Raw genomic sequence first — 22,368 nt, 5'->3', positions numbered from 1 at the left:
ATACTCAGCTATGTATATTCTATTAAAGTTCACTGAAATAGTATACATGATTGATGTTCACATACCTTTTAATCATCACTTACTACAACTTTTTGATCAATGTAAAAGTGAAACATTTGTCAGGGAGAACATGGAGGTGTCAAAAATTTAGAGGTAATGACATTTTGTAGTCAAACTTAATTTCTTTTAATAGGTTAATTTTTTAAAGAAATACTCAGAATGGTGAATCCATTTAGCAGCTCAGCAAGTACAATTCCAGATTCTTGATTCTGAAGGGATCAGCCAGCTACTGATCACCAAGTACAATATTAATTTCAAGTACCAATGCACAACTTGTCTCTTCACAATTAGTTTGACACTCAGTCTCAAAAAAAATCCAGCTCAGCCTACTGAAAACAGAATGCTGAACTGCACTGAACAGAAAGAGACACTGATCACACTCACCTTCCTCTTTTTCAATGCTGCTGTCAAAGAAATAGATGTGCTGGGTAGTGATCTCCAGCCTGCCAGGTATCACATCAATTACTGTAATGAGTTCACAGTCTTCAGACAATATCAGCTTTTCTTTCTGACTTTGCTCATCCTTCTCATCCCTATAAAAATACCACTAAGTGTTAGGAAGATTACACAGTTGCTTGGGTACTTGGTAAGAGTACAGTTCAGAAAATAATTACATTTGAATGGCATTAAAAGTACAACATAAAAGACTATATGAAGGTACTTCCACCAGCTAAGTCCTGGTTCATGTGACTAAAGTTACCTTCACAAGTATTTGAAGAAATGGTTACCCAGAAGTCTGCAGACGTGACACACCACAAACAAGCGTTTAATTACCTTTATGGTACAAGAAAATACATGAATATCACTCAGAGAAGCACCACTTCTCTGCTGGACTTCAAGACCACAGACACACATAGATGCACGCACAACATCACATGCCCAGTCCTATTCTGCTGTACTTACAAATTGGAACTGGCTGCAGTGTCTTCTTCTGGTAGTTCAAGAACATCATCTTCCAAGTCACTCACTTTCACCTGCTTCACCACCTCCAGCAGCAGAGAGTCACTAGAAGGCTGTGTCTGGTGCACACCTGTCAGAAACAGATATTGCAGCTCACAAAATGTTTGCTACAACACTTTGGGAAAGCTGAACTCCTGAGTGTATCTTCTGCTGTCAAAACACAGAATTCCACAATGTCAGGGATTGGAAGGGACCTGGAAAGCTCATCCAGTGCAATCCCCACATGGAGCAGGAACACCCAGATGAGGTTACACAGGAAGGTGTCCAGGCAGGCTTGAATGTTTCCAGAGTAGGAGACTCCACAACCTCCCTGGGCAGCCTGTTTCAGGCTCTGTCACCATCACTGAGAAGAAGTTTCTTCTCAAATTCAAGTGGAACCTTTTGTGTTCCAGTTTGCACCCATTGCCCCTTGTCCTGTCACTGGTTGTCACCCAGAAGAGCCTGTCTCCATCCTCCTGACACTCACCCTTTCCATATTGATCCCATGAATGAGTGCCCCCTCAGTCTCCTCTTGTCCAGCTCCAGAGCCCCAGCTCCCTCAGCCTTTTCTCACACGGGAGATGCTCCACTCCCTCCAGCATCTTGGTGGCTGCGCTGGACTCTCTCCAGCAGTTCCCTGTCCTGCTGGAACTGAGGGGCCACAACTGGACACAAGATTCCAGGCGTGGTCTCCCCAGGGCAGAACAGAGGGGCAGGAGAACCTCTCTGACCTACTGACCACCCCCTTCTAACCCACCCCAGGTACCATTGGCTTCCTGGCCACAAGGGCCCAGTGCTGGCTCATGGTCACCCTGCTGTCCCCAGGACCCCCAGGTCCCTTTCCCCTACGCTGCTCTCTAATAGGTCATTCCCCAACTTATACTGGAACCTGGGGTTGTTCCTGCCCAGATGTTGGTTTTAACTGAGTAAAAAATAATGAGACTTCTTAGATAGTTTTGGGAGAAACAGAACACTAAAGATACTCCCTGAACTACATGATATACATATAAAATCGTAACAGTACAACAGGAAGACACAAACACATTAGAAAACTGAATTTTGATGTGGACATTTCCAACAAAATATTTTGCAGTGTTCTGTCAAACATGGTTAAAGTGTGCAGATTTCATGGAAATCCACTGCATTTATTTTTTGCTTACTTGGGTTTAAAAGAGTTATTTTTTTTGTCTCAAGTCTTGACATCCAACACACCTAACTTAAATAACAGTTTGCACCCCTAACTCTGCTGTTTGGCATATTTCTGAAACAAAGTGCTTCATATCTACACATTTTAATTATAAGCTCTAAAAGGTTGTAAAGAAATAGTGCGTGCATACTCTGATCTCATTGTGTCCTTTTCTTGAAACAATCTTATGCAAGAAAGCTGTGTGACTGTTTATTTTAAACCAAAGGCTTTCTTTAACTTTTTGGCACAAAAACTCACATTTGAATAAACAAGGGGGAATTAATTCTGCTCAGTAGGAAGATGGTGTTTCAGGTGAAAGTACCACTCTTATGTCACATATTTTACTATAGAGGAAATAAATACAAAGAGTATTTAAATACAATTCTTAAATACAAAGAGTAAAGTGTGTATCTTTCTTCAGTAAAGACTGAAGAATCCCAAGTGAAATAGCAAATACAATCCAACTTTACCTAAATTATCTCTCAGGTCACTAGCATCCTGGTGAGAGTTGAAGTTGTAATTCTGCACCAGTTTTAGTTTCATACGTGAAAAATTTTCCACATTTGAAAGTTTCAAGTGAATAGGACGCTGTTCCCTTGGAATAAAAGAATATCCAGAAAAACAGTTAAAAGAAGGTAAAGACCTATGTGAATTCGTTACGAAACAGCACATATTTAGAAAAATACTGGTCATCCACTTGTACACTGTAAAACAGAAAAGCAATAAACCGCGTTTTAATTTCATATTTCATCTTGCAGTTCTGATGAACCTAAAGTACTTTGCAAACAGTATTTATTTTCTATTATTATTATTTTAAACTGAAACCAACTTAACACATAATAACTCAAAGTCTTTATTAACAAGTCTGTTATCTCTTTTCCAACAGAGCCACCTATCTGTAGGATGTCTCAAAAAGTTTTTGCAATCACTTCACTGATAACTAATTTTTTTGGTCACTTGGCAAGAGTACCCAGAAAACTACCTCGGCACTATGCTTGAAACTTTGCATTTTGGTAACTAAATGCAGGACACGTTATAAAAGATGCACTGAATGTTAACTTTACATCTCAAGAATTGTTATTGGAGTCAATCTGCCACGGTTCACATGAAACAGTTAAGTTAGTCATGTGAGCAAACTCCTTTTAAGTATCATATACAGTTTGATTTAAAAACTTCTTACATCTCAGCCCAAGGGCCACGTTCAGAGAGGAGGTAGAGCTGGGCTGCTCTCCACTGTCTCAGAGTAGCTGTGTGTTGACCGTGAAGTTGCTTTAACATACTGTTGTAGCGCAGATTTTCCTGTCGAGCTTTTCTGCCGAACAGTTCCACAAAATGCTCCTGAAAGACCATTAAAAACAGATCTAGCACTGAAATAACTCTGACCTTTGAAAACACAGTTTTGTGGCTTGCAAGAATTCTCACCAATTAAGAAGGAACAACAAAGCCTAAGAGGTAAAAATTTCTGAAAATTTAAGGTAATGCTTACAAGGAAAATTTTAAGAAGCTTAGTGCTGGAAGAAATGGCACCAAACTTTGACTTTAAGATGTGAAGAAAGTATTATCCATTCTGAATCCAGATGAAAAGAATTCTTCGTCATCAGAAAAGTGGTCAGGATGGTAATCCTATTGTAACAGGTAGGATTTTTCTGCAAACTCCTGTTCTAGAATGTGACTCTCATTCTATCCTTCCTTTAGCTACTTGAATAAAAGAGGACTTACTATAAGGATCCTTATTAAGTAGACAAAGAGAACACAAGAGAAATGTAACTTAGCTATATTTGCTTTAATTACTGCTTAATTCTACTGCCTAAACTGAGTCAGTTGAGAAACAGTTTTTCCAAAAGTTTAATGTTAAATAGGAGCTGTTCAGTATTTTAAACACTTTCATTGTATTGAAATAGGGTAAACAACAACCACCACCAAAAACAACCAAAAAAAACCCCAAACAAAAATGAAACAAAACGAAACCAAACCAAACAAAACCCCACACAAAACAGAACATAGACACACACCACACACACTGACTCATCTCATAATGGATAAGAGATTTTAATAATTCAAACCAAAGTAAAAGAACATGCAGCTTATATCTGAGCATAATTCCAGGTTGCTGCACTATGAGAAAGGCCTCATGTTCTTAAATAATTCTGCTTACAGATAAGACTCTTAAATAGAAAGAACATAATTAAAAGAAAATCCTACAAGTGTATCAAGTCACATCGCCCGTAACATCTTAAACTAATCAACCTGCCTGCAATCACTTGAATTGGAGCATCCTGGAATTCAGTTTCTCCATCTTTTAGAAGGCAACTCCCAAGACAGTTCTAAGATAAACTTGCACTCACTCAAAACCTTACCTGAAATTTAAGCTTACTTTCTCCTCTCTCCCGGTCTCGCTTGTGCATGTTCACCATAAATGCTTCGTAACAATCCCTCCAATAAACTGTCATCTGTTCGTGATCATGTCTGAATGAATTCTCTTCATACTGCTTCATATTTGGAATAATCTGGTTCCAGCAAAACAAAAAGCACAATGTGATTTCTGAATGAGTTTCTCTGCTTTCATAGCTAAAAAGAGAGGGAAAATGATGGAAAATAATCTACTACTTACATATTTGCCAATATACACTTGCCACTCAGCAGAGCTGCAGTATTCTTGAAAATCCTCAAAGAAAGATGGGCTGCCATTGGTAGGAGGCAATGAAGGGAGATGCAGGTTCATGAAAAGAAGTTCGTAAATCTTGGATACCAATGTCCGAACAAGGGGAATCAAAAATGAGTAAGTTTCTGTCTTCTTTTCAATTGATCTACTCAAGATGCCTTCCAGCTTCCCCAAGATGTAGCACGCTTTGGGCTGGCTCTCAACTACTTTGGTCTGAAGAAGTGTGTTTAGTTTGGCTGCTGCCATAGCACAGACCTACACAGAAAAACAACAAAAAATGAATGCAATACTCAAAATAGTGATTTCGAGCACAGGAATATGGACATATTCTGGCTGCATCCTGGGAAGCCTAAGACACACATCCATCAAAGATGGACACTGACCACTCATCCATCCTGTAATAGACCGAACCTGAGTCCACTGCAACCACAAACAGCTGCATTAAGACAATCCCAACCATAAACTAACAGGCCTGGCTTTTCTGAAGGGCTCATTCCAGGCACAGTCCTGCTAACTTTGCTCCAAATGTTGATTTGGCAGAACAGTCCAGGTTCACGTGCATTTAAAATACATAAACCCCAAACTACAAATAGATGTATTTTATGGTAGAAACAAAACGACACAATCAGAATCACTATCTTACTGCCACTAGTAGTGCCTACATAGTCCCAGCTTCCAACAGCTTGGCCTCTACCTCGCTCTCATGCTCGGAAGGTGCACATTGGCAAGACTGCGGGGTAAATTTGCAAATGGTAAGAATTAAGGCAAACATCTTCCCTGTACAAGGAGGAAGGAGTGCCATCAGACTCACTAGATGTCAGCTAAAGCCTTCTTATTAGCTGCATTTTCCTGCAAAGCTAGATACATATTTTGGTAGACATAGCAACGGTATGCAAGGTCACTGATAAGGATGGATGCACATCTCACGAGAGGGGCAAGGAGAAATAGGTGACCAAAAATGGACCGACTTAGTATAACATCCCATTCACGTGATACTACATATAAAAATGGGAGATCACGAGGATTCTTGTCCCTTTTTCTTGTGGCCGACATTAGGAGAGGACCTTGCGAGTCGTCCCTGCCAGCTGAGGCCTAGTGACAGACTGAATCCAGCTCCGGTTGGCTGCAGAGTCCAGTCCAGGACTTCGGGTGCCGGCTCTGCAGTTGCCAGGACTTTCAAGATTGGTTTTGTACATTTTGTTTTATTTTCTCTATTCTTATTAGTAGCATTAGTAAAACAATTTTAATTTTTCCAACTCTCTTCTCTCCGTCCTTCTTTCCCTCCCAATCGCCTGTGCTGAGTGGGAAGGGAGGAGAGGGAGGAGCTGAAGGCAGAAGTTGTGGGGGAGAGGAGGTTAACAATAAATCTGCCACGGTTTTATTGTCACCCCACAATCAAAACCTCGACACCCATAAACCACAACAGTTACAACAGACAAGCGCTTAAAACACAGCACTACTAGTAGGAATTTGCCACCAACCTGTAAGTTATCTTGTGCAATGAATCCAAGGAGCAACCGGACTTGTACCTGTGAAAGCCTGTTTGCCTCTGGGCCAGCAGAGTACCAGACGGACAGGCTGTCCATGAGAGTCACCAGTTCTTCCAAGAGCTATTGCAAAAACAGATTGGCGTGAAATAAAATTCACAACAGCTACTCCAGCTGGAAACACAATCATTTCAACTAGCTGAAGAAGAGGCTGTGTTCACAGCTCTAACTTACCCAAATCCAGAAAATTATCCCAGAACACCGCACTGCAAAACAATTCCTGACTACAAAAAAATATCTCTAGCCCCATACGGTAAACTTAAGTGTCTCCCCTGAATAAAGCCAAAACCAACATGTGGTATATATGCATATGTTTTTTCCTATAATTGATGTCCAGTAAATGTCATTTCCTTAGGAAAGCTAAAGACTCCACAAGTAGGATTACAACAACTGAAAAGACTATTACTAAATAGCACAGATCTCACACCAACTTGCAATTTCTGCCTTTAGTATAGATAGGACTTCATTCTTTTGCTTTGTATTTTAAATTATTTGACTGTAATGCTAGTAATTTACCAGCAATAGCAATGCACAGAGTGCCTTGAGAAGGAAAACAAGGCTTCCTTTATGAATATCTGATTTAGTGAAACACCTGAAACTGTGTAACAAGCTATAAATGTCTTTAAAAATATATAAAAAACATAGGAGGCAATCCTTTCTGTTCAGTATTTCTACACCAGGGTAGGTATTTGCAGGTAAATGGCACATTTCACTATCCAGATGTATTTGCTTAAAACCACTATACCTTCATACATTCCCTAATAAATTACTGAAATGTAAAAGAGTTTTTTAGTTAAGCCCCAGAAGCACAGGAATGCTTCTGCGGCAGACTGAAGGTTGCCCTGCTTAGAACATTACAGTCTATTAAATTCTCCCCAGGCACAGGGGAAGATAATTTATGAAAGTAATGTTATTTTCAACTCAGACTTGGCAACAAGCACAGCTCTCATTACTCCGAAGTTCAGATCTCGTTTCTCATTAGATTTCACAAAGCCAGATCACAACAGAAGGCAAAACTTTTACCAAGAAGAGACTTTTAAAAACCAAATGATTAAAAGCTCTGAGATCAAGCTATGTTTACTTATAAGAAGGCATTTTGGAGAACAGTTTAGGAATTACTGTGTTGACGACTCTTAATATTACACTTTTTTTTTTTTTTTTCCCAAAAAGAGTAGCCTTAAAAACCCTGATTCTTTCAGGATTTATCACGAAATAATGGTGGCTCCATACAATGCCTCTCCCCTTTAGCCTTGAAAAATGGAAAAGCAATGACAGCTCAGCAAAGGAAACAAGACTACTGCCAGAAACGACACAAATGTTGAGGCAAATGATGGGGATCTAAAAGGCAGGAGAAAGAGCCAGACGGCAGAAAGCTTCTTTACGTTACCTATTGCGTTGATTATAATTTTCTTCCACAGATCTCACGTTTCTGACTCTGATATAGAAAATTGAGCTATTTGCATATATATATGCACAACCTTATGTTGAACTTCCAATAGGGGTCAAAGCCCAGAAGTGACATTTCTCAGCTTGCAACTGAGAGCAGAGTTTTGGCTGTTTTTTTTAATCAGGACACACACAATGCATCATACCTGCTGATAAACGGTGCAAAATCTGCTTAGGCTACAACTGACACTGTTTCATTAGCTCCTACATTTTCTAAATACCTCTCCAGTCTGAAAGATACCTGGATTTTCAATAAAGAGTACCACCACTTAGAGGCCTATTTAATTTGCAAAATTAACTATATTCCCCGTGGTAAGTATTCACGCTTTTTTACTCCTTAAGGGGCAAGCTAACCCATTCCACTGCAGACACTCACTCTGTAGTATCTACCATTTAAAAACAAGCCTAGAAGGAACAGCAGTATCCAAGCTGACAACTTTTTCAGTAGTATTTCAGCCCATATACAGTACTTCCATTATGTAGTTACTGTACCTTTTCTGTCCATAAATTTGAATTAACTAGTCCTTCTGCCTGCAGGAAATCTTGTACAATTAGCAAGAGCATGAAGGCATTTTCAGCATGTGCAGGGAGAGCTTTTGAATCTCTGTTGTCAGTGACTGACCATTCTAACATCTTCTCCAGCAAGCTGCATGGAAAACAAAATCCCAAAGTCATTATTATACGTTCTAAGTGTAAGTGGCCTAAAAAAATCCAATTAAGTATTTAATAGAGCATCTTAGTCTGCAGTGACATAACTGTCATCTTCTCAATAAGTCAATGAGGTAAAAGAGATTTCGAACAGCTCACGAAACCAGCGATACATTTTCAAAACCTTATCACCATGTGACACTACTAAATAGGTAGCAGAATATACTTCTGACAGTATGTGAAGAAAAGTACATCTTGTTGTGAAACACCCGCCCCTCCCCTGCTTCACTAAAGCCCCTTTCCCTGTTTTCCCTCAGAAGAGATGAAACAATTCATCCTTGAACCGGACACTCACTTGAGTTTTATTTCATCAGAAGGTCGCAGCAACTCATTAGACATCCCCAGTTTGGTCAGTGCAGAAAACACCTGCCCTCGCTCAATCCAAGCAGCAGCATCAGATTTTTCAATGCCTTTCCACATTATACACAGTAGGATGTCGGTAAGTAACTGTATGAGTTCAGTATCACCCCCCTACAAAAGAACAGAAATATTTACAGCCCTTCTAGTCTAGACAACCTCCAAAACCTTTCTCCTTCATCACAGTCTACGTTTGCATGCTTCGGTGTTTTTGAAAACTCTGCAGTCTAAAGTCCAATGGCCACACACATGCAAATGCAAAGATAAGAGACCATGGCTTGCTTGTATGTTGTAATACATACTGACTTGATTCCTACATCATTATTTCAACCTGACCTTTAGTCTGCTCTATGCCTCCTCTGGAAGGTAAAGGATGTTGAAATATAGAAGGAGGGGGGAGTTTGTAGTTTTCTTTGTTTTAACATCAAAGCTATTCCAACCAGAGAACCATAAAAAGGAGACATGTTACAAAAGGAAGTACCCCTATAAAATAGCTATATTGTTTGCTCTTCTGTTGGAAGATAGGAGGGGGAAAAAAACCCTACAATAATTATGCATTAGGAAGATTATTAAAAAAATAAACAGCAATTGCAGACATTTGGAAAAATTAACCACATAGAGAGTGCATTACTTACTCCTTGGTTTTCAAATAAAGAAAGATCGGCGGCAAAGCCCACATCATTTGAAAGAGCCAGCTCTTTGTCGGGCTGCCCAGAGAACGCCTTTGTGTTCTCTACGGGTGAGGGTGTGCTGGGCTGGCTGTCTGTCAGCCGATTTGCAACGTCCGCCAGTTCGTAAGAGTCAACACTGGAGAGATCTAAGCTCAAATGTGAAGGATTGCTGTGCCACAATTCCTCCTGCTCCTCCAGCCTAAAAGACATCTGTGGACGCGTCTTCCAGTGGCATGACAGAGAAATGAGCAGGGACATCCAGGGATTTGGCGTCTTCTAAACTCCACTGATCAAACAGACCATTAACACATGCGAAGCTGCCAGTTTTGTCTCCCTCTGTCTTATCAGGTTGATGTTTCTGAAGCTTTTCAGCAGGAAGCTTTTTTTCCTCTTCCCTTGAGGAATCAGCCCTGGTCTCTTTCAAGCCAATCTGGACAACTGAGTTTTCCTTCAGGAACAGTCGAATCAAAGTGTCCTGTCAGCCCAACTGCTGAGAAATCTGCTGTGCTGCATCCAGCTGGGAATGCAAAAGGTGCAAAACCTGAGGACAGCAGAAGATATCCCATGATTATACATTAATTTTGGTGGGTCACTGCATTCATTCTAGCTTTGCAATTAGACATTTTACAATCTACAACTTTTTGCCTTTTGTAAGGCTCTTGTAAAAGAGCCACAATCAGTTAATAATAAGCAAACAAGCCATAAAATAATTTTTCTCATTAGAAATAGTATATTTGGAAAAAAAAAGGGATAAAGAAAACTTTCTCAGGAGCAGGGAAGAAAAGCTTCCAAAGCATATTGCTAAGTCCTCATATTCCAGCCACTCTTCTGTACCAATTCCAGCAAAAGCCAACTATCCCAACAAATAATCCTAATTCAGCCATTAGTCTGCAAAAAAAGAAATCTAGACCAGAAAATACGCTTGATTAGGAACTACTCAATAGATAAAAGTAAGAAAGCTGCAATATTAATAGCTTTCCGATAACGTATATTATAATTTCACTTTTTTCACTTTGAGAAACCTTAACAGACAATATAGTGCCTCACAGCTACATTCGCTACTACTAATTTTGGCAATAAAAGTCAGAGAGAGCTTGGTTTAGAAAAAGTCGCTGCTTCTTCCCTATCTCTTCCCTGCAGCCACAACCACTCTTTTGAATCATAATATATTATTTTGAAAAAAGATATTAAGAATACAAAACTTTGATCATGGTCTTACGCATCCTTTGAGAAAACTCAGTATCTCAAGGAGTCTACAATCTCTAACTCATAGAAAATACAGCTATTTGAGAATCATGACAGAGGCTTTGCTTTGTGTTTTGGTTCTTAAAAGGACTGGGATACAGAAAATTCAACATTAAGTGACAGATGGGCTTCATTTTTAAGGTAAATCGTTGCTAACGAAAGCAGTAGCAACAAATAAAGCCTCAAATAATTAAGATATCACAAAGGGGGAGTGTCAGGAGGATGGAGCCAGGCTCTTCTCAGTGACAACCAGTGACAGGACAAGGGGTAATGGGTACAAACTGGAACACAAGAGGTTCCACATGAATTTGAGAAGAAACTTGTTCCTGGTGAGGGTGGCAGAGCCTGGCCCAGGCTGCCCAGGGGGGTTGTGGAGTCTCCTTCTCTGCAGACATTCCAACCCGCCTGGACACCTTCCTGTGTAACCTCATCTGGGTGTTCCTGCTCCATGGAGGGATTGCACTGGATGAGCTTTCCAGGGCCCTTCCAACCCCTGACATTCTGGGATTCCGTACAGCTTACGGGCTTAAAGGACAGTATTCCTGTTTAAAGCAGACTACCAACCTTTCTGCAGATGACCACTCTCATGTTTATATCTGATCTATGAGCCAGATGTACTACAGCTAGGAGATCTTTATAATTCACAGCAGGATCTGTAGGGCAGAAAGAAAAAACAACACAAATTATATCATGCAAGAGAATTTGACAGCTAAATATTACAAATTGCCTTGGAGGTCACTGCTACATTCAGAGGTAGTAAAGGGAACAAACTTCAGGGAACTAACACAATATTAGCTGAGACTAATGGGAACCTTGAATAGAAAAGCTCTGTAAAGTAACAGCTCTGGTTTTCCTTGAAAACAAAACAAAGCAAAGCACAAACAAACAAAATCAATAAGTTTGCCTCTGAGCAGGAGGAGTTTATTAATGGTAGACACAACACTTGCCAATTACCTGCATACAGAACTTGGTTAAGAAGGTTTTTAATAAGAGAAACAGTAAGCGCAGATTCATTCAGAAGGAGCCCCGGTCCAGAGTACCCCACCTCCCTGAGTCTCATTGGGTGCTTACTACGTTCATAAACTTTAGTGCATTTTAGCATCTCTTCCACAATCTGCAAGAAAAAGCACACACAAATGCAAAATAAGCACAAGGGAGCATCCAGACCTCTACATCTTCATATGTATGATATAACATGCTGGTCCACTGTTTTTAAGTTTACTTTGTAAGCTAACTCAAGAAACATGGACTGTTTTTTTAAAGGTATCGATACTTTAAGAGAACACTAATTCCATTGTGACAATGGCAGTAAACAGAATAGCTAACAGAACAGAAAAGAAAAAATGAAAACGTGGAGGATGAGTATCTTTGCAATTGCATGCACGTCTGCAGTGTCAGACTACAGACAAAACCACAAATTTATGTTCGATTGATCAATTTAAGAACATACAATTCAATTCATTACCTTGAAAACAAGTTCTCTAAGTCTGTCAGAGTATCTTTGGTGCAATAACAGAGCGTAAAGAATATCAGCATTCCCTGGTTCAAAGAGCAATAAAAAAAGCTGGTCTGGGGCTGGGCTGGAATGAAGTAGGCTGAAGAGAACATCCAGAATTCCACAGAGCTATAAAATTAAGACAACTACATTAATCCACAGCTCATTCAGACTGCATACTCCATTTGGGGGACGTTTTATTGGCTTTGAAATTTTGCCTTTGGCTTGTTACAAAATAGACATTTTGTCTACTCAATATTACTCCATTTAAAATTACATTTTTTGATACCTTTTTTTCCTCCATATAGGACACCTTATATCAAACTGTAATTAGAGGTCAAGTTCAGTTGGCATTTACAAAATAGAAATGACATCATTACAACTTCTGATGAGTTGAAGTCCAGTTAATTTGGTTTAGTAAATTAAGAGAATTTTTCTAATGGCAGTGTTACATATCATGTTCTTTCTGCCCCCTTCAGGGAAAAAAAAATAACCTGTAAAGTATGGCCATCTGCAGAGCACCGTCAGCTTTTGAGTGTGCTCCTATAACCTGCCTCAGCATCAAATAACACTTTGCTTGTGTTAATAACACTTTCCCCCCTCTTTTAAGCACACTAGACACAAGATTTCTAAACACCAAACAACAAAAACAAAATGCGTACAGTTTAAACAACTAACATAGACCATATTGGATACCTGCTCCTCTTCAGTGGTGGCAGCTATGTATCCTATGATGCTCTGTATTTCTTCATGTGTTCCACCTTTGCTCAGGAAACACCTGATCAGTCCATAGAGGGACGTCCGTATTGTTCTCAGGTCATCAGGAGCCAAATCACTGTCTTTACAGCCACTGCTACACATGACAGATAGGAAAAGCAAAGGAAGTTCTTCATGCCTCATTAACAGTAATTTCGTTGTGCTAGTTTTGTAATTTTGTACTTTTTCACCTACCTATATATCATGGCACAGGTCACCAATTTCTACTGAAGTAAGGCAACCGAACAGTAATAAGAAATAGTAGATCAGACTTACCAAGTCTATAAGGCCCAGAAATGTAGACTTGGACTGATCTGGATACAGGTCAGGATTTCAGGTCCCTCCCACCCCGACCCTCTAAAGCAAAGAGCAAGGTCTCTAGCCAGTCTTCCTCAATGACATAACTACATTCATACAGATACAGACAGAAATCACCAAGACTGAAAGCTAAAATTTTGAATTCCTAAAAACGTCCTACTTCAAATTCTACAAGGCTATAAAAAACCAAAATAGCTTAAAATGATAAACACCCTCTCTTTTCATAATGATAATGATCTATGACTTAATTTGCATTGTTGATAAAATTACAAGATTGAATCACAGAATCAACTGGGTTGGAAAAGACCTCAGAGACCATCAAGTCCAACCCTTGGTCCAACTCCAGTCCATTGACTAGATCAGGGCACTAAGTGCCATGGCCAATCTCAGTTTACAAACCTCCAGGGCCGGTGAGTCCAGCACCTCCCTGGGCAGCCATTCCAGTGCCTGACCGCTCTCTCTGCACAGAATTGCTTTCTAATCTCCAGCCTCAATTTCCCCTGGCAGAGCTGAAGCCCATGGCCCCTTGTCCTATTGCTGACTGCCTGGGAGAAGAGACCAATCCCCACCTGGCTAGAACTGCCCTTCAGGCAGTTCTAGAGAGTGCTGAGCTCAGCTCTGAGCCTCCTCTTCTCCAGACTAAACAAGCCCAGCTCCCTCAGCCTCTCCCCATAGGGCTTGTGTTCAAGTCCCTTCCCCAGTCTTGTTGCTCTTCTCTGGACCGGCTCCAGCACTTCAATCTCTTTCCTGACCTGAGGGGCCCAGAACTGACCACAATACTCCAGTGTGGCCTCCCCAGTGCAGAGCACAGGGGAAGGATCACTGCCTTTGTCCTGCTGACCACGCCGGTTTGGATACAGGACAGGACACCATTGGCCTTCTTGGCCACCTGGGCACACTGATGGCTCCTGTTGAGCTTCCTGTCCACTAGTCCCCCCAGGTCCCTTTCTGCCTGACTGCTCTCCAGCCACTCTGTGCCCAGCCTGGAGCGCTGCAGGGGGTTGTTGTGACCGAAGTGCAGCAGCCGGCACTTGGCCTTGTTGAACTTCAGCCCATTGGAACCAGCCCATTTTTCCAGTCTATCCAGATCCCTCTGCAGAGCCTCCTGCCTTCCAGCAGCTCCACACTCCCTCCCAACTTGGTGTCATCACCAAATTTGCTGATGACTTGTTATATTTGTTGAAGGACTTGTTAACAACCTTTCCAAGTGTTTTTAGTGTCATTGACCTAAATTTTATATAAGCCTATCATAAAAATTAAGGTCATGGAAAAGTAGGAAATTAAGTGGAAAAATTTAAAAAAACCCCTGAATTTTGAAAGTTAAATCAACGATCAAAAGTCAACCTGCAGTTTTATTTATTAATTTGCTCACTGGGATGTTGGGGAAAAACAAACAAAAAACAAAACCCAAAACAATCCCCCTCCTGCTCCCCCAAAAAAACCAACAAAACCCAAACCAAACAAAAATAACCCCCAAACAAACAAACATAAACAAACAACAGCCACATAAAATAATATAAAATAAGGAGGAGTTAAGAAGAGGTGAAACTCATACCCACAATAAATCCTGAATGTGTCTAGAAGAAACTGCATACCATATTTCTTCCTGAAGACTCTTCTACTGTCTTTGATAATGGTAGAAAGATACTGTATATGCCCTACAATATAAAGTTTTCTATTAGAACCCAGATAAAGGTTTATGTGACGTGAAGGGTACTGTGTCTTTGCACAGTTGCCCAAGTTGCAGAGCTCACCAATTCTGAAGGGGAAGTCCCCGCTGTTCCAGATACTGAAGTCAAAAAGCAAGTGTTGATACATCTGCTGCAAAAGCTGCATGTTCTTTTCTACTGAAACTTATTCTATCAGCAACTGCACAGCCATCAGTACATTCACATCCATTAAGTTGCTTGGCACCTTTCAAAATAACAGCAGCTGTTAGCATTCAAAATATTCAATCTCCTAACAAACTTCATGTTTTTTCAAGCCAAATTTTGGGATTCTTTGTCTTCTACAGCAATGTCTTCTTCCATTAAAGCAATACAATAAACACAAACCCAGTGTAGTCTGAAGAATCATACAGAGTATCTATAACCAAAAAAGCAGAACATAAAAAAAAGACAAAACACCAGCTTCTCATGTCTCTCTGTTTTCAGAAACATGAGAAAGAAAAGTAGGTACTAAGGGGACCTTTGAAGACCCTCGCATCCTGGCCAAACTAAGAACTTTTCCAAGAAATCAGGACCTCATCCCTAACTTCCATTTCTAAAGGATGTTTCTCAAACATGGCTTCACCAAGGGGAAGTCGTGCTTGACCAGCCTCAGTGACTTTTATGAGGACATAACAAGATGGATGGATGATGGCAGAGCAGTGGATGTGATCTACCTTGACTTGAGGCATTTGACACAGTCTCCCACAGCATCCTCACAGCTGAACTGAGGGAGTGCGGGCTGGATGAGCGGGTAATGAGGTGGAATGTGAACTGGCTGAAGGGAAGAAGCCAGAGAGTCGTGGTCGATGGGGCGGAGTCCAGTTGAGGCCTGTATCCAGTGCAGTGCCTCAGGGGCAGTGCTGGGGCCTATATTATTCAATATATTCATCAATTATTTGGATGAGGGAATAGAGTGACTGTCAGCAAGTTTGCTGATGACACCAAGCTGGGAGCAGTGGCTGACACGCCAGAGGCTGTGCTGCCATCAGAGACCTGGACAGGCTGGAGAGTTGGGCGGGGAGAAATTTAATGATATATAACAAGGGAAAGTGTAGAGTCTTGAATCTGGGCAGGAACAACCCCAGGTTCCAGTGTAATCCTGGGGAAAGCAGGATGACCATGAGCCAGCACTGGGCCCTTGTGGCTAGGAAGGCCAATGGTACCTGGGGTGGGTTAGAAGGGGGTGGTCAGTAGGTTAGAGAGGTTCTCCTGCCCCTCTGCTCTGCCCTGGGGAGACCACATCTGGAATATTGTGTCCAGTTGTGGCCCCTCAGTTCCAGCAGGACAGGGAACTGCTGCAGAGAGTCCAGCGCAGCCACCAAGATGCTGAAGGGAGTGGAGCATCTCCCGTGTGAGGAAAGGCTGAGGGAGCTGGGGCTCTGGAGCTGGACAAGAGGAGACTGAGGGGTGACCTTATTAATGTTTACAAATACATAAAGGGTGAGTGTCAGGAGGATGGAGCCAGGCTCTTCTCAGTGACAACCAATAGTAGGACAAGGGGTAATGGGTTCAAACTGGAACACAGGAGGTTCCACTTGAATTTGAGAAGAAACTTCTTCTCAGTGAGGGTAACAGAACACTGTTACCAGGATCCAACAGAACACTCCCAGGCTGCCCAGGGAGGCTGTGGAGTCTCCTACTCTGGAGACATTCCAACCCGCCTGGACACCTTCCTGCGTAACCTCATCTGGGTGTTCCCGCTCCGGTGGGGAGATTAGACTGGATGAGCTTTCGAGGTCCCTTCCAACCCCTGACATTCTGTGATTCTGTGATTCAAACGTGCTCACCTTCTGTAACAAGGCTCCTAGGGTGGCAACTCCATGGGAGTGGATGAGATTTTCTTGATTGACATGGTGTCTCTGAATAAAGTGTTTTATCATCAAGATGAAAGTTGCAACAACATTCTCCTCCAGGCGAGCTTCTGCAAAACAGAACAGTAGCCAAAGCCTCATGGTTTATTGTTGGACCACTGCATAAAAGTAGAGGGGAAGAAGTAAAATCAAGAGTTTGTATTCCTCACTATTTCCTGAATGTTTCAACTCTTTTTCTGTTCATTCCCTAGCTGTAGGTTGTATTTACATTTTTCCAGGGCAGAGTCACAGACATTCCATGCTGCTCCAGAATAAAGTGACCCCAGTCACCCCAGTCCTGACTTCAGTTGCTTTATCCATCTGGCCGTAGGTTACAGACAAACTTCTCTTTCAGTTACAACATTTTACGTATGCTGCAGTTATTCTCCCTCTGGAGTTGCAAAGTGACACTTTCTAGCCATGAGACAGACAGACAGAAATATTTTATTGACTTTACTTCATCATCTACTATTTGAAACAAAAAAAATGTGTGTTTTCCTTGCAAGGTCTGATTTCCCAGTGGTTTCTGTTGAGATGAAAGTTCATTCTTAATATTAGGACAGCTTTAAAGAATCCATTCTTAAAGCTTTCTTTTCATTTTCTAGAAAATATAATACTAAAATCTGACAGCGTGTGGAAGAGGTAGGTGTCTGAGCGTTTTCCTAAGAACATAAAAGTTTGGCTAATGGCTAAACAGTACTGTGCTGATGCTGCTAAGTCTTTGTGTGGCTTTTGGACTCAGTGCTTGAGTTGTAGGAAAGCTCTTATTATTGATATTAGTAGGCTTTGCATCAAACATCATTTCTCAAAATAATCAGAACAAACTTTTCAGAACAGCAATTTTAAACCTGCACACTTTTACACTAATGTAATAGTAAACTATGAAAAGAAAAAATATGCTATTAAACATAACTATATTGGAAATATGCTAGTAAGTTAATTTTACATAGTGCTGAACTCCTAGTATTCAGCATCCATGTCAGATACCCAGGAACAGAAAGAGCCTTTCAGCTTTGCATACTAAAAAAGCCAGCACATAATCAAACAGCTTTCTGTCACTCACAGAAAGACTCTTTAAATCAATCTTAAAAATCCTTTCAGTTCAGCTGTACTTGCCCACCTGACGCCTTTGTGGATGGCATCACCACCCAGTCTCCCTCTACAGGAGTAAGTAGTTCTGGAGGGAGAGTTTCCACTTCAGGCTTCACAGGTATCGGCGCACCAAGAAAACTGATCTGCTCCAGCAGTGGAAACAGCACGTTTATTCCACCAATACAGTTGATCATATCCTAAATCAAGAGAAAAAGGAGGGAAAACATCAGCAAAAATGAAACCCCCAAAACTATGCAAAAGAAATTTCCTCCAAATAAAAGGAACCTCAGGGTTTTCTCCTCAAGAGGGTGCTAAACCCCACCATGTTTGTTAATGAATGATTCTCCTAAAACCTGTATTCACAACATAGAGCTAGAGATACAAGCACTCCGCACCCACCCCTCTTCCCACTACTGAGCAAAGAGAACAAACTTCAGCCTTTTCAAACTGTTTGTATCATGGCAAAATCAACTAGCAAGAGTCTGAATTTTCTTAATATTAATTTCCATAAATCAGCATATGCACAGTGTAGGTCCAACAATATTTCCTCAGTAATGAGTTTGCTAGTAGAGTAGATTATTTATTTGTACATACATTTTTCCTTAAAGAAAAAAGGAAGTGGTATTCTAGTGACAAGTTTTCTACACTCAGACTTTGGATTTTATTTTTTCTTAAAGCTAAGAGCCCTTAATCGAAGATTCTGCCTATAAAACAAAAGTGGATGTATTCTACCTAAATTTAAAATAAATAAATCCTTATTTGTGTCACTGTTTCTGGATCAAACTCTGATGCTGCACATAACTTGATTTCCTCATGCACAGAGCAAGCCTGACTGATTTTTACATTCATATGTGCTAGTGATCAGGGAACAAATAAGCAAACAGGTACATGGTGGTATTTATTAAGCTGGAGTGCGTTTCATGGTTTCCTCCTCTTCTCCATGAAGTAGCAAGTAGAGACTATTTGCTATTTTACACAGAAGACATCCAATGGACATATAATACCGTCAGTGGCATGAGACTATGAAATTAACTGCTTTATCAGAAGGACATAAGGACCTTATGTGTTGGTTAAGAAAACAAAACTCAAGATATAGGACAGTTTTGCTATAACAGAGTGTTTGAGCAGGAAACTACAAGCAGGTTTAGCCAGAAAATGTTAATTCTTAAGCTCCAATACTAATATAACAGTATGGCTGTGATTACAACTGCTAGCAAAAGTTAAACAAAGATGATTTGCATAGCTTGTAAGAATCAGATATCTCAATGTATCCAATAGTAAGGAAAAAGTATTGGTCAATTAGTGTACAGCAGAGACAGAATAAGGTCCAACACTTCAGTGAATATTTGTTGTTTTCCCTGAAATGAGGCTTTTGGACTGTGCCAACCCAAAACCAAAAGTAAATAAGATAACTACATTAACTTCTCTCTTTAAAAAATGCTAGATTCTTGTACTATTTTAACTCCAGACCTTGTCATCTGTAATTCTATAATATTTTTTATATGTCTAACATAGCAGAAAGTCCCAAGTGTTAACTTAACCCCACTAATCTTCATCTAATTCAGAGTTTAAGACTGTAAGAAAACCATGACAGAATTCCCTAGAGATGATGAAATGCTTTCAATATGCAACATGCATTGAATAGGTTATGAAGAATAGTCAGCTACCAATATAACTTAATGCATTACCTGTGACATTAAGAGCAGTAGGACTTGTAAGTTCTCAATAAGTGTAATACTACTCCAGCTACAGGATTAACCCATTCATGCCCATTACAAAAAACATGCTATGTCTGCTAAATGTCATTTGCAGTATGATAATAACTTCCAGCATCCCAAAAGTTAGCTGAACATACACAACTTCCACTGCCGTATTTACATCAGGTTCTGCTTCTTCAGTATGCATTTACCTTGATGTCCCAGTTTACTACTTTGTTTCCAGTTAGTCTTCCATGGAAAAGATTTGCAGACAGGTCAAGACAAATTTGGTTTCTGCAGGCCTGTGAAACAAATGAAGAGGCTGAAACATCATATATGTTATCTTAGATTTGACATTCACAATTGTACAAGACAATTCTGTTCTTTTGCCAAACAAGAGAAAAATCTTTTATCTCTGCTAAAGACTACAGTTTAAGCAAGCTCTTATTGCTCTTTATCTTCCCAAAATAAGCACAGTGTAAAGATGGTATGCTCACCTGTTCTACGAAACAGCAACAGCAAAAAAAATAAAGAGACCATCTAGAACATATTCTGAGATTACTGCATGCTGTGAAATCACAGAGAAGCTATGTATTATTTCATACCTTTGGTGTATAATGAAGAAGAACCTTACTGGGGAGATCTGCTACTTCAGTCTCTTGGGACTTCCATGGAGTTAAACAGTTTGGACCTATTAAAATATAAATATATATATACATCTAAAATTATACATCAAGTATATCCTTATAACATATATATTTAAGAATACACTGGATATCAATGCAGTTCATTAATTCACAGATTTTATACTACTATGCTTCGTTGCAACACATAGGATATTCTAAACCATACCTAAACTATACAAAGGTTGGTTTTTTTACATTCAAACAGATCTAATATTTCTCTCTTTACAAATATCTACCTCGTATTTGTCACCAATCTCTGTCATCAAGCCCAAATGTTCAGAAAATTAGTAACCTCCAAGCGAGCTTTTGTTTAGTAATGCAAAATATTTCCTTTAAATGATGGAAGTGTTTTCATGCTAATCTCTAACAACCCCAAGTCATTATGAAATTTAATACCTTAACACCTTGAACTACAAAACAGAGCTTATCAGAATGTTTCTTAAAAATAACCCCTTAATTATCAATTAATTCTTATGGAAAAATCCCCAAGCGTACATCACCTGTAAGTAGCCTATCAAAACAAGGGCAATACTTTAAAGAGTCTCAATGGCAAACTCAAGTGTGGGCAAACAGTAGCAAAAATTAAGAACTTAAAAATGAAAATACTACCTCATGTTTATATTTTTGCAGATCTGTGCATATGACAGATAGATGAGCTTATTGCAAACATAACACTTTAAATAAAAGTAATAAAATATTTATCATTCCATTTTAAGCTTATTTGTTATCAAGTGCTCTCACTCAGGCCAGCTCTGCAATTCTTCTGGATTGTAACTTCTTTATGTGTCTATGTAGAGCTAAGCTCCACGGGGTCTTCTCCATAACTCATCCCTTTCATTCCACAAAAACCAGTACAATCACCACTCACCTGCTAAATACAACGCTTTCACCTGAGGAGGCTGCAGTGCTTCATGAAAGATGATCACTGACCCAAGGTGGCCCTCCAAAGATGTTGGACATCCCCATTCACTGTCCTGAGTCCCTGCTGAGATCATCTTGGTGATGAGCTCTGGTTTTCCAAGCATCCCGCCCCAACTCCCAGCAGAGAGGATGCCCCCGAGCGACGTCCGATGGGGCAGCACAGGGGAGGAAAAAGGTGGATCTGGTATCTGAGATGGAGGAGGAGTAGTTGTTCTTTGGCCAGCAGAACCAATGCAGCAAGACGTGAAAGACTGGAAAGTTACACATGGAAGAAAGAAAACAAAACACATACTGTAAATCTAACCTCTTTTTTCTTTTTGCCACAGTCAACAAAGTAAATCTAACTAAATAAAACTTGCCTGCCATGGTTTTAGCTACCTTGGTGTTTACAGTGCTTATTCTAAAGATGGGCCAAAATCCAGAGTTTTATCTTGCAATGGAAATTACATTTACATTCATTTTTTAAGTGTTATACTGATTTTGCTACGATTATGTCCGACTTAAGTGTTTGGTCAACACATTTAACAAATACCAAATTGGAACTTAAAAACAGAGAATATTTAGCGTTGTAGCCCAGGTTAAATGGTATTTGTTCCACAAAAAAGAATGGACAATGCTTATAAAGAAAACTAAACTGGACATATACTTTGCTGTTTTTTCTTTTTTTAGGCTAAATGAGGACACGTTCAGATGGTTAGATTAACTGTGTGTAAACTGCTTATCCAGCTAACAAAGCAGGCATGAGATTAGGCTATTAAGGGAACATACAGAAAATACAAGTAAAAAACCATTACTGTTGAAAACAACAGGGAATATTCCTCATTAAGTACAGTCACATGAATCCTGAGGGCAGATGTGTGGTTTGGTACGATTACCCATCATAAATTATGTCAGTATTCTCAGGTAACTATGTTGGGGAAAACCCCACAATCTAATCATGGTAATCTGTTATTTCATTTTTAAACTGAGATGACTAAACAAGCAACAATGAATGGTTATATTCCAAATTGATACCCTGGACAC

At 40.0% G+C, this 22,368-nt stretch overlaps 1 pseudogene across 1 annotated transcript in view; it reads right to left on the bottom strand.

Annotated features, from left to right (window-relative positions):
* Positions 1–22,368, bottom strand: part of LOC308041750 (neurobeachin-like protein 1) — a 54,239-nt pseudogene that overhangs the window by 18,922 nt on the left and 12,949 nt on the right. The window contains exons 11-31 of the transcript in view: positions 21,293–21,596; positions 20,344–20,429; positions 19,951–20,040; positions 18,070–18,238; positions 16,887–17,020; positions 15,145–15,304; positions 14,946–15,048; positions 13,013–13,169; positions 12,287–12,445; positions 11,776–11,935; positions 11,386–11,474; positions 9,541–10,117; positions 8,844–9,019; positions 8,333–8,486; positions 6,329–6,457; positions 4,797–5,102; positions 4,543–4,692; positions 3,366–3,523; positions 2,656–2,780; positions 964–1,090; positions 445–593 (exon numbers count right to left, since the gene is read on the bottom strand). The product of the transcript in view is annotated as a neurobeachin-like protein 1 (transcript). The remainder of the gene's footprint in view (positions 1–444; positions 594–963; positions 1,091–2,655; positions 2,781–3,365; positions 3,524–4,542; positions 4,693–4,796; positions 5,103–6,328; positions 6,458–8,332; positions 8,487–8,843; positions 9,020–9,540; positions 10,118–11,385; positions 11,475–11,775; positions 11,936–12,286; positions 12,446–13,012; positions 13,170–14,945; positions 15,049–15,144; positions 15,305–16,886; positions 17,021–18,069; positions 18,239–19,950; positions 20,041–20,343; positions 20,430–21,292; positions 21,597–22,368) is intronic.

The sequence above is a fragment of the Nesoenas mayeri genome (genome assembly GCF_963082525.1).
Source record: "Nesoenas mayeri genome assembly, chromosome: 6".
Lineage (NCBI taxonomy): Eukaryota > Metazoa > Chordata > Aves > Columbiformes > Columbidae > Nesoenas > Nesoenas mayeri.
The sequence above is the reverse complement of the archived record's forward strand: the minus strand, read 5'-3'. Positions and strand labels throughout refer to the sequence as shown.